Source organism: Drosophila eugracilis, unplaced genomic scaffold, assembly GCF_018153835.1.
Source record: "Drosophila eugracilis isolate 14026-0451.02 unplaced genomic scaffold, ASM1815383v1 contig_90, whole genome shotgun sequence".
In the NCBI taxonomy this organism is placed as follows: Eukaryota; Metazoa; Arthropoda; class Insecta; order Diptera; family Drosophilidae; genus Drosophila; species Drosophila eugracilis.
Genome location: NW_024573812.1, coordinates 5676274 through 5687439, shown reverse-complemented (window position 1 = coordinate 5687439; position 11166 = coordinate 5676274).

Sequence of the window (11166 nt, the reverse complement as noted above, 5' to 3'; positions counted from 1 at the left end):
AAATCAATTTATAATTAACGTGTAGATCCAAACACATTTCGAGCACATGTTGGGGGTCCGCTTTCGGGTTCGTCCAATGCTCCCCAGTTACCCACATGCGGCGCTGATTACGGCTGGGATTCGGATGCAGAATCCTCTGAAACCACCTCTCATTCCGAAAAAGAGGGACTACTACTGTTCCCGTTGATGCGATTGTGGCTCCATGTGGCTCCGGTCCGGCGATTGCGCAGACAATCAGCGGCGTTAAAAAATCCATACATCATTTTCCTGCCCGCAATCCGGATTCCCCTGTATGACCCCCTCTATTGGCCCCTACAATGGTTTTTGGGTTCATTTCGGGCTGCCTGCGGTTGCATGTGCATCTGTTCGGTTCGGTTTCCTTTTCCATTTTCCTCCTTTCCATTTGACTGGCTGGTAGGTTGGTCCGGTCATGTCAGTTTTCTGTGTATGTGTGGCGTTTATTCTGTGATTTATTTGTCTGTTCCCTAGCAAGTCCTTCCATCGAGAGAGAGACAGAGAGTTCCCAAAAACCATCTCGAGACAACAAGGTGACATTTCCTGTATATCGGAAAACACAAAATGCTCCATTGATATTCTAATTAATGTGTGGAAAATATCTTTCCTACTCCTTCTCTTTCCTGCTCCTTACAGGACCTCTTTGCTTTTCAAGGTATTTTCTAATTTACACGTTTAAGAAAACAGAATGAAAATTATGAAACAACATTTTGCATACAAACGAAATGCTTCAAAGGGAATGGCCGGGAATTTCAAGTGATATCCCCCTCGAGCGCCCCCCTTAACATCAATGTTTCCCTGGAGCGTTTTGTACCTTGGCAAACTTTTGAAATTCAGACCGCGTTAAAATACTTTTCCTCCGTTTACCTTCGTCCTGTTCAGCTTCTCCCCTCTCTCCCCCCTTTTTTTGTCCTTTTCAATTTAACTCGAGCCGTAGTAACTCTAAGGACCTCAAAAACAAAGCTGTGCGTGTGTTGAAGTGAATTTTCCACAGCTCCTTGTCGGGTTGATGCTGCCCCAGTCCAACGAAGGCAAAAAGGGAAAATGTTGAAACGGAAAATGGAAAATCCTTACGTAGCGTTGCCAAGACCATCTCCTTCTTGGCTCTCTCTTTGCCATTGGCCGCACAATAAACTTAATCTGCTCATAATGGGAAAATAATTCACAAAAATGCTCAGCTTGGTAGCTGCATTTGCACTTGCTAGGCCGCCCACTAACCAACCCCTTGGCCAAGGCCTTTAAACAGCAATTATATCTATAGACTTAACCCCTGGATTCGAAGACAAAGGACCTCCAGACGAGATGAGGTTTCTGCGGAGCCCCAAGGAAAACCAACAAGCAGGGGGAAAAAAAACCAACGAACGAACGAAAGGAAAGTTTATTAGTTTGACCTGGCAAAGGATGTTCCTGGGGTGCCTGGGTTAGGCCTTCTGTGTCCACAGGACAGGGGCTATGGCCAGGGATGAGTCTGAAGATGAACAAACTGTATTAGGAATATTCCGCGCAATCAAATTTAATTTGCTTGGTGAAAGTCCTGTTAGTTAAGTGTGGTGGAGACTTACTTACCCAGCAACTTAGTGCGATTTCTTTGAAGTTTAATATAATGCCTAATTGAGTTTTGTAGTTTAGTGTGGAATTTGTAGAATGGTTATTAAAAAGTTAGTCATTGCTTATGGGTAAGTGCTTTTTAATACCTTCTTATTCATTTATTTCTTCTTTTTAAACAAATCAGCTAAATTTTCGCTTATCTTAGAGAAATAAGAGGTTGTTTTTCTACAAACTTGCAGCTAGTCTGACTTGCAGGCTTACTAGACGTATGTGTAATTTGTAGAAAGCAACATAAAAAAGAGTTTTGGTTAAATGTTTGTTAGGAAGTTGTCTTATTACACCTTATAAGCCTTCATTCCCATACAAATTATATATAGTAAATTCATGAAAATAAACTTTCACAGTTAATATCTCTGAATATTTGTGAAAATTCAATTATACTTAACCGAAATATGCGCATCCACAGTCAATTGATAAAAAAGTAAACCCAGTGCGGGTTCATTTTTATTGATAATGCGTTGTTTTATTTACATTTGCGCGGGCAATTATTGCAAATTCACAAAAAGAATGCAACTTATTACCACATCACGTCACATCGTCGGAAAGGATATGAAATATGTGCAGGGAAAATATAAAAAAAAAAGAAGTGGAGAGGAGAAAATGCCATGAAATTGAGTTAATTAAAAGGGAATCCACTGTGCACCGCCCACACACACACACACCCGTACATACATTCTCACAGAAGCACACATGGACAGGCAAACGGCATGAAAATGCGGTAAAAAAGCAAGAAGCAGAGTGAACAGCAGAGAGATGAATATAAAATATTTGGTTAATAATGCACACACAGAGGCATGTCGTTGCAATTCGTACAAATGTGTGAGTGTGTGTGTGTGTGTGTATATACATACATAGGTATGTTTGGCCATATATGCACACACATACGTACGTATCTACAGATGTATGCAGTTCATAACGGCAAATGGACGGGGCATTGTTGAAATTGTTGAAATTTGGTGGAAAAATATGCTATGCTCTCTCTCTCGCTGTGTGCAGCGGGCGCTTTAAAATGCATTCAAGTGCAAGTGCCGCAAATGCAGTTCACTTCGCTGAATCGATAGAGAACGAGGCGGGTGGTGGTTTTGGATCGAGCATAACCTACCACCCCCCATTTTTACACCCACTACTATTTTATCTAAACCTAACTACTCCCATGAACAATTGCAACATTTTGGCAAACGAAGAAGAGGAAGCAGAAGAAGTTAGACCTCCTGCTCGCACCTTCACCTTATAAACCCATACCGCGATTGCCGCCTGCGTCTGAGCGAGACAACTGTAGTGTACTTCAGACCTGGCGTGATGTATAATTCGCACAAGGCACAAACAATTCATTTCAGGCGAAAGAGAGAGAGAGTGAGAAGTGTGCATTGGAGAGGAGGGTGGGGTGCCGAGAGAGAGAGATAAGAGCAAGAGCAAGCTCAAGTCTCCGCCTTCAAAGAGGTTGAACCCCTTGCTCTCAGGAAACCGGTTTATTTTCCCAGTATGCGTGCTGTGTGTGTGTGTGTGTGTGTACCATATCTGTTTGTTTGTGTGCGCGAGCGAGCAGTACAGTGGCTGCGGCAGACATCTTTTGCCAAGGGTTGAACTTTTGCCGCAGGACTAGCAGCTGACCTTAAGCTTAAGCATACCCCCGTCCCCAGCACCCATCCTCCTGTTTTCAGCCAAAAAATATGTGCGTGTACTGCCATAAAGGGGCGTAATTAAAATCTAAGGGGGTAGGGTTTAAGGGGTGTAATGTTGGTGGGGCATGCAACCGCCAGGTCGCTCCTAAATACTTTCACCAACTATGCCATGTTGTCATAATTCTTCATCCACCTATAAAGCACACACCCGAAAAACCACACATAGTCCTAAAAATACAACAAAAAGGGGCAAAAAAAAGAGGAAAATAACGAAAAGTGCATGAAATATGCGCCCTGTTATTGCTAATACGCATTCCAGTTGCAGTTTTTCGGCTCAGCCCAGTGGACTCACAATGGAGTGGAATGCCACTGTCGTTGCTGCCGGCATGTCAAAGTGAATAACTCAATAGCCATATTGGGTGTCCACCTGTGCGACAGAGAGAGAAAGAGAGTGCGCTAGAGAGAGAGAGAGAGAGCAAGAGAGATGGACTGAGAGTGGCAGCTTCATCCATCAGAAAAGGGGGAATGGGGCAAGAGTAGCAGCAGTAGCAGTAGCAGCACTTGCAATTCCACGTAAATCCACTCGATGAGAGCACTTACATGAGCTTGCATTTGTCACACATACTTACACACACACACATACACACACACAGTCGCACACTCAAATGGCCGTTAAAATTCTTGACAACCCGATATGGTAATGATAATTTCGCACATTGAGCCGCAATTTACACTTCTGCGGAATAAAACAAAAGCAAAGTCCGAGGCAATCGCCAATCCACAGCCATTTACAGCGACATTCGATATATACGGGTATCGAATGGCACAAGTATCCCCCAGTATCTCCATGTAGTATCCACCACCATCACCACAGGCTAACCAATATATATTACCACCCAACTGGTAAATCCAGCAACAGCCATCAGCCATCAGCCATCAAACAGGCAACATCCAGCTATCCAACCATCCGGGGAATCCCATTTGATCCCGGGAATGCATCGGGGACACGCGCAGCGCATAATCTTTAATTAGCAATGACCACAAACGCCCAGCTGAGCAATGTGAAAATGCCAACTGAATAGAAAAGAAAATGTTAAAGAAAAAACCAAAGCAGCGGCCAGCTAACAGCTAGCAAACAAATATGCAAAATATTATGACACACATGGCGATGCACAGAGAACAAAAGGTGTCAAAGAACTCAATAAGAGGAAATATAGATCTCTCTTAAGTTAAAGTTCTTAAGAGAAAATTGAATAGCTAAAAAATTCTAGCTAACAATCATAGAAGAGCCTAAGAAAAAATGATTGGTGGAGGCAATTCCTTAATTATTTGTAATAAAATTTGACTTTTATGTTATATTTTTCATAGCAATTAGTTAAAAAATTTGAGAAAAAAAAATATATGTTAAGGAACTATAGTTTTGCGAGCAAAATGGATTCCATTAAGATTAGAAAGTGAGAAGAGGCAACCCAGACCTCACTTATGTGCTCTTTAATATGCTCTTTAAAGATGTGACTTTTACAAGTTTTATATTTGAATGTGTAATGACTTATCTTTATCATATTGATATCAAACTTATCTCATCATAAATTTTGCATAAATAGATCAACATTTTTAGAGTTAGTTGTGTTTAGTTATATAGTTAATTTAATGGCAATGAATCTAGAACTAAATGAACTAAGATTGGGAAGGATTTAACTTCAATTTAATATTGTAAATATATTTAAGAACATTTTAACTCTTTGAAGAAGTGATTTGGTATCCCAGAACCATTAATTTCAAGCATGTCTGTATTATATAAATCATGATTCATTATTATCAAATATCATTTATTAACCAATACAAATCAAAGACTAACTTTTTCCTCAGTGCAACACCCAGGGTGCTCTTCAGTTAGACAAGCACTTGAAAAACGCATTTAAAATAACTCGCGGGACCTGAGAAACCTCCGCATGGATGGAAGTGGAGCACCCTGGGAGCTGCTGGTAGCATGGTAGCTGAGAACTGGGAACTTGCAACTTGGAACTCGAAACGTTGCGCAGGTCAGTAGCAATTAAGATAAGGCGGTACAAGTGTGCCGATTATGTCCTGTCAATGTGTCGTCGATAACTCCAAGCGGCGCCCATGGTGGCCCAAGAAAATCAGGTAGAGAGCCAAAGCGAGGTACCGAGCGGCACCTGGATTTGAAAGGTGCACCCATGAGGCACTCAACCGTCGGACATCGGTAGCCGTTTCCAGTTGCGATAAGCTGTCGAAATGGAGGGACATCCTGCTCATTCCATATGCATAATGCATTCATTTGACAGCTCCAAAGACGGCCAAGACCACCGATCCGCTGGATCAGCATCTGGTTTTATATGCATATATAGACCGCTTCTAATGCCGCCTTTTGTGGCACATGCCGCACATATACACATCCTCTTATATATAATACATTCATTATCCCATTGCTATTAATTAGAATGTCTATGGGTTTTCGGGGCGGCACCGTTTTCATTCCCTTAATTTTTGGCATTTCAAAAGTTAACAGCACGCGACATTTTAAATATGTATGAGTATGATGATGCCCCTTCCCTCTTTCTCTCTCTCTTTTTGTTGTTGCCATCTCCTTCGGACTGTGTGAGTAATTTGGGTGGCATTCCACAAATATTATTGTTCAAATATTTGAAACTTGATTTGCATTTTTCAGCACTCGCCTCGTTTGTCCAAATGGAGGTTGATGATGGGCATGAGGACGTGGTAGTGGATGAGGATGTGGCGGAGGAAAGACGCACGAATGGGTATGGGGAATCCCTGGGAGCAGCTGTTGAAATTGATGCCTGGTCGCGTTTGGCATTTGTGTCGAATATGCAAGTAGTCCTGGCCATGTTAAGATAATGAACACGATAGCCAGGCCAGCACGAACAGGGGATACCCTCTCCTCTTTCTGTTGCTTATCCGGGAATTTAGTAGTTCACTTCATTTTGTTTTTTTCTCCTTTTTTTTTGGCAAGATAACCCTTTTATTGATATCTTTGGGAAATTAAAGTTGCTAAATTGCTTTTAACTTGCAATTAAAAGTAATTAATAGGAAGAGTTTGGCTGTTATTAGCTTGTTAATTATTAATTTTGGCTTCAAGGGTGAAGTTTACTTAGATAAAGACAAGTCTTTAGTCTTTAAGATTATTATTAATTATTATATGTTTTGGTTATATATTAATATATTTAGTAGCTGAACTTTATAAAATGTTAGGAAAACTCATACCTTGGGGGATTGAACTATTTTTAGGAAATTTTTAGTACAATGACATAAAGTGGTACCTAAAATGTAAAGGCTTAGTTCTCATCTTAATCTACATCCTCTTTTTCAATTTTAAACATTTTTTAAGCGGAAGAGAAACCTTAAATATAACAGTTCATTCTTTAGGATTATTAAAAGTTTAAACCTTTATTTTTTAAATTTAAATCTAACCTGAAAAAATCAAATTCTTTGTGAGATGTTTACTAACATTGCTCATAAATAAAGCTTCTTCTTTTTTAACAAAATTTTAAGTAAAATGTATATAGAAAAATCCATGGTAATAGAAGAGTGGTAAGCTAAATGAAACATAAAAAAAACCAAAACTACAAATAAAATAACAATAATAAAAAGTTAACCCTTTAACTTTAAAACCAAAAAAAATGGAAATTATTTACCCCTCAACTCGAGATTTGATTTATTGATTAGCCCACTAGTCACAATAGGTCCTTTGAATATACTTAATAAATTCCGAAAGGGGGGAAAATGGCACTCAATAAATTGCAGGCTGCAGGTGGAAAAGCTTTGCACCTTCACCCACCCACTTCGCCAGCCGCATTGTTCGCTCTTTTTAGCCTGACCTTCTCTCGTATCTATGTGTGTGTTTGTCTGTGTGTGGAGGCTAACAACATCAATTTTTCACCAATAAACCCTATTTGTGGCATTCCGTTCGACACTATATATACTTTTTTATATTCCCAATATCTTCTTTTTTTTTGCATATTTCACAAGGTCAAATGGCGGGGCGAAGAGGTGAGGCGTTTGACAGAACTTTCGATTGCAACAGCCGTGGAAATTAAATGCACAAAAAGTTGAAAGTTGAAAGGTGCCGGCGGCAAGCGGTATGTATGATGTTGATGATGAACTGCCAGTGGGAAAACCCATGGAAGCCATGGAAACTACGGGTAATTTAGGGCTCATTACCCGGGTAAACACTACCCATTCCCCGCTTAGCCATTTTGGGCCGCGTGCCGTTTGAGGATTTTCCGCTTTTCCGCATCCCGCCGTGAAAGTTATGAATGCCGAACGGGCGGGACAATCAAATCAGCCAACGAGCGCCAGACACCCGAGACACAAGCGCTACCAAGATGACGACGACAAATTGGAGTAATGAAAATGTTTTCGAAGTATTTGCTTTGAGGTAGACGCGAATGCGCACAGAAGTATGCTAGGCTAGGTCATATCCCAAACTCCTGGATAATCCCCCTTCTCCTTCATCGAATTCCCGTGGCACTCTCACCTCGAGTGCCTACTTAAGATGCTGTATTTGTAGTCCCGACACGGAGAGAAAATAGTTATCGGTATTGAATGGGTATTGGGTTTATAGGTAGTATGGTGTTTGTTAAGCCTTAAATGGATTTTATTACAGTTTTTAATACAGTTTTATAAAAGTTTTTTTGCAGTTTTATTACGGACTAGTACAGTTCTTAACTTAAGTCAATAAATTTAAGAACTAAAACTAATTAAAAATCAAAAAACTTTAACTAAAGTAAGACCTTTGAAAACGTTTTAACTTTTAAGCCTAAAAACTTGCCATACTTTTATTAATATCAAACAAATTCTTAATTCTTCTTTCCTTGGATCATAGCAAAAGTCTTGTCTTCAGTTCTGTATTCATTATTTTTAGGCTTAGCATTAAGAAAGTATGCTTCAAGAATATTAGTTTCTGGTTTCAAGTTCCTTACTGATAGAAATCAATGCCTGACTTTATAAACTATTTTACGTGAATATTGCTGTGAAAATCGTTGTTAAGTTTTAAGTATTACCAGAAAACTTAAGATTAAGGAAGTGAAATGGATAGGTTATTAAAAGATTATATAGCCCTAAAAAGTAAGAAGTTCTGAGTAAGAAATATTTTTAAACTTAACTTAACTCTGTACATATATAAACTCATATTCAACAAGCCACTACCTTTAGCAAGGATCCAATAGATATACTTAACACCCCTTTCCCTCCGTGTAACCTTGGAACCACTCCCCCTTTTCACTTCCCAACTTCTTATCGCCAGCAATGCCGAATGTTTCAATATGTTTTTATGTTAGTTCAAACAGCGTGTTGAATGCTTCCAAATCGCTGATAAACAGCCAACAACTTGCGAGCTGGTGGGTGGGGGGGTGTGTGTGTTTTCAAGAAGGTGAAGAGAGGAGGGGAGGGGATCCCAAACCGGAGCTACAAATACAATACAAAACGAGAGGCAGAGACGGAAGAGACAAACCCACAACTGGGCAACAACAATAACAACAACAACAACAACAACAACAACAACAACAAAAGCTACAAAGGCTACATGGAGCGAAGATGGAGACGATGAATTTCGGTGTCTTTGAACAGCGCCTTGTCCCAGGGAGATGGAGTCATGGGAACCAACTTTTCACATTCCGTGCGCGCTTCTGTTTTCCAGTCTCCGCTTTGGCCCTGATATTCGGTGCGTTTTTTTTTTTGCACTCTCTTCTCCCGTCTCGTCCCACCCCGTGCAAAAGGCCGTGCAACGCCGGCCAAGTTTCTCTGGCGGCACAAAGACAAAGCCATCCGATGGCCAATCTTGCTGAGGTCTAGGGTAAGGAGCGGAGAGCGGATGAGGTCTTGGAGGAGCAGCAGGACGAGAATCCTAAGACCCCGTATCGGACACGATCCGGCAGCAACTGGCCGGACTCCAGCCTACTGATAAGGCGCAGCTTCCTATCCCGCCGATTCGCAAGAAGAACCAGAACATGTACCGGGATCACTAGCCTCGCAATGCACTGAAAAATACAATTGTAATCTAACTTAGATAAAACATGATATGATTTATGATATAAGATAATGCTGACTATTAGAAAATATCAAATTTTGGGGTAGATTCGACAACGATCTCTTCAATCTAAGACTTTTTAATAATATTTCCTTACAAATTTATTAACTTTAATCAACTTAAAGTTAAAGTAACTTAAAGTAAAGTAAAGTAACATATTATAAAAAATACTTAGGAAAACTCATAGATATATATTCTCAGAATAAACCTATATCTTTCTCTCCGTGCTGGTAATCAAATTGTTGCTTTTCTAGTTTTTCCCAATTGCCAAGCAAATCGCGAAATTTCTTATCTCTTTGCGTCGGCAAAATGGCCAAACGAGCCTGGGGAGCAAACAACTGCGATCGTCAGCATTAAATTGTTGATCGCCCCCCTCTCTCTACCACCCCCTGGAACTCTTTAAGCCCACCTTCCCATCCCCATCTCCTTCCCCTTCCTCCACATTTTCCAGCTACAAAGATGATGAAGTCTTGCGTCGGCTCGACTGCAAAATGCTTTTAAGTTCCTTTTGTCTCCCTCTCTCTCGCTCTTTTCAACTTGCAACGAATGCAGTTGTTAGCAGTTGTGTCTCTGCCTCGGCTGCCCCTCATCATGATCCTTATATCTTCCTTACCCTCCTCCGATCCATACTTTTTTTCAGATCCTGCTCCCAAATCGAACGATCGAACGGACGAGATCGAGAACGAGTAGCCACCAAATTTGTTTCTTGACAACGGACAAGGAGCTGCACAAAACACGAGGCATTCATATGACGCACGATCCCAGGGCCTGGGAAACGTTTACCCCCCGAGTCCCTTCTATCTTCTTATAACTGAAAAGGGGAAGAGGTGCACTGAAAGAAAAGACATTTAGTAAGCTGAGTAATGAATGACATGAACGCTCTAAGTTAAATATCAGAAATGCACTTTTCGAGTTAACATATTTAAAGTTAGGATTGTCTGATCTAAACAGTTTATATACTTTGTGGACTATTTCTTTCGCTCTTTGCATTTGTGAGACTTCTTTCCTGGATGTGAATCATCACCTAAGAGCCCATAGACCAAAAACCCCAATTAATAGGCAACGAAAATAGTGCCGAATACTCCTTCTAATCCTGATAAGACTTACTATTAATCATCTTTATATATCAACTTTTTAAGGTAATCATAAATCATCCAATTTAGTTTTAAAACATAAATCATATCTAGATTTCTTTAAGTGTATAGCAGAGAGGGGAAAGGGAACTACCTCCTGCGTACGCCGGGGTATGCAACTGCAAGATGCTGATGCCGCGGTTGTTGCTTCTGCCTTTGCGGCAAGTTGCAAAACGCTTTGGACGTTGCGCATTTTTGATGATCAGTTTCGTCTATTGGGAGAAAGAGAAGGAAGCAAGAGAGAGAGAGAGACAGAAAGAACAACTGGAAGTGAGAGGTGGAGAAGCCATTGGAATTCCTTTAATCATTAGAAAAATTGGTTATTTGACAGTATTTTAAAAAAGGATCAGTATAACATTTCCATGTGACAAATTTTAAACATTAAAATTAGTTTATTAATTTAAAAATATTTAAATTATTTATTTATATTAATTAATGATTAAAATTAAAACTGTTAAAAGTAAAATCTATCAAGTTTCCTTAACTAAACTTAGGGTATTTATGTTCATTGCCCAAGCACAAACTTCAAGAAAAGGGAAAAGAATCCATAAACCTTTCCCAATCTTCTAAACTTCGCTTACTAAGTACAGTAGACATTCCTTAATATTATCCCTAAAAGTCACCTTAACTTCCCGCATTAAGTCCTTAACATGTCCTTTACCCTTGAATAAGTAATTTCCACAACAATAATCATAAAATCGTAAGATCTCGCTATCTATTC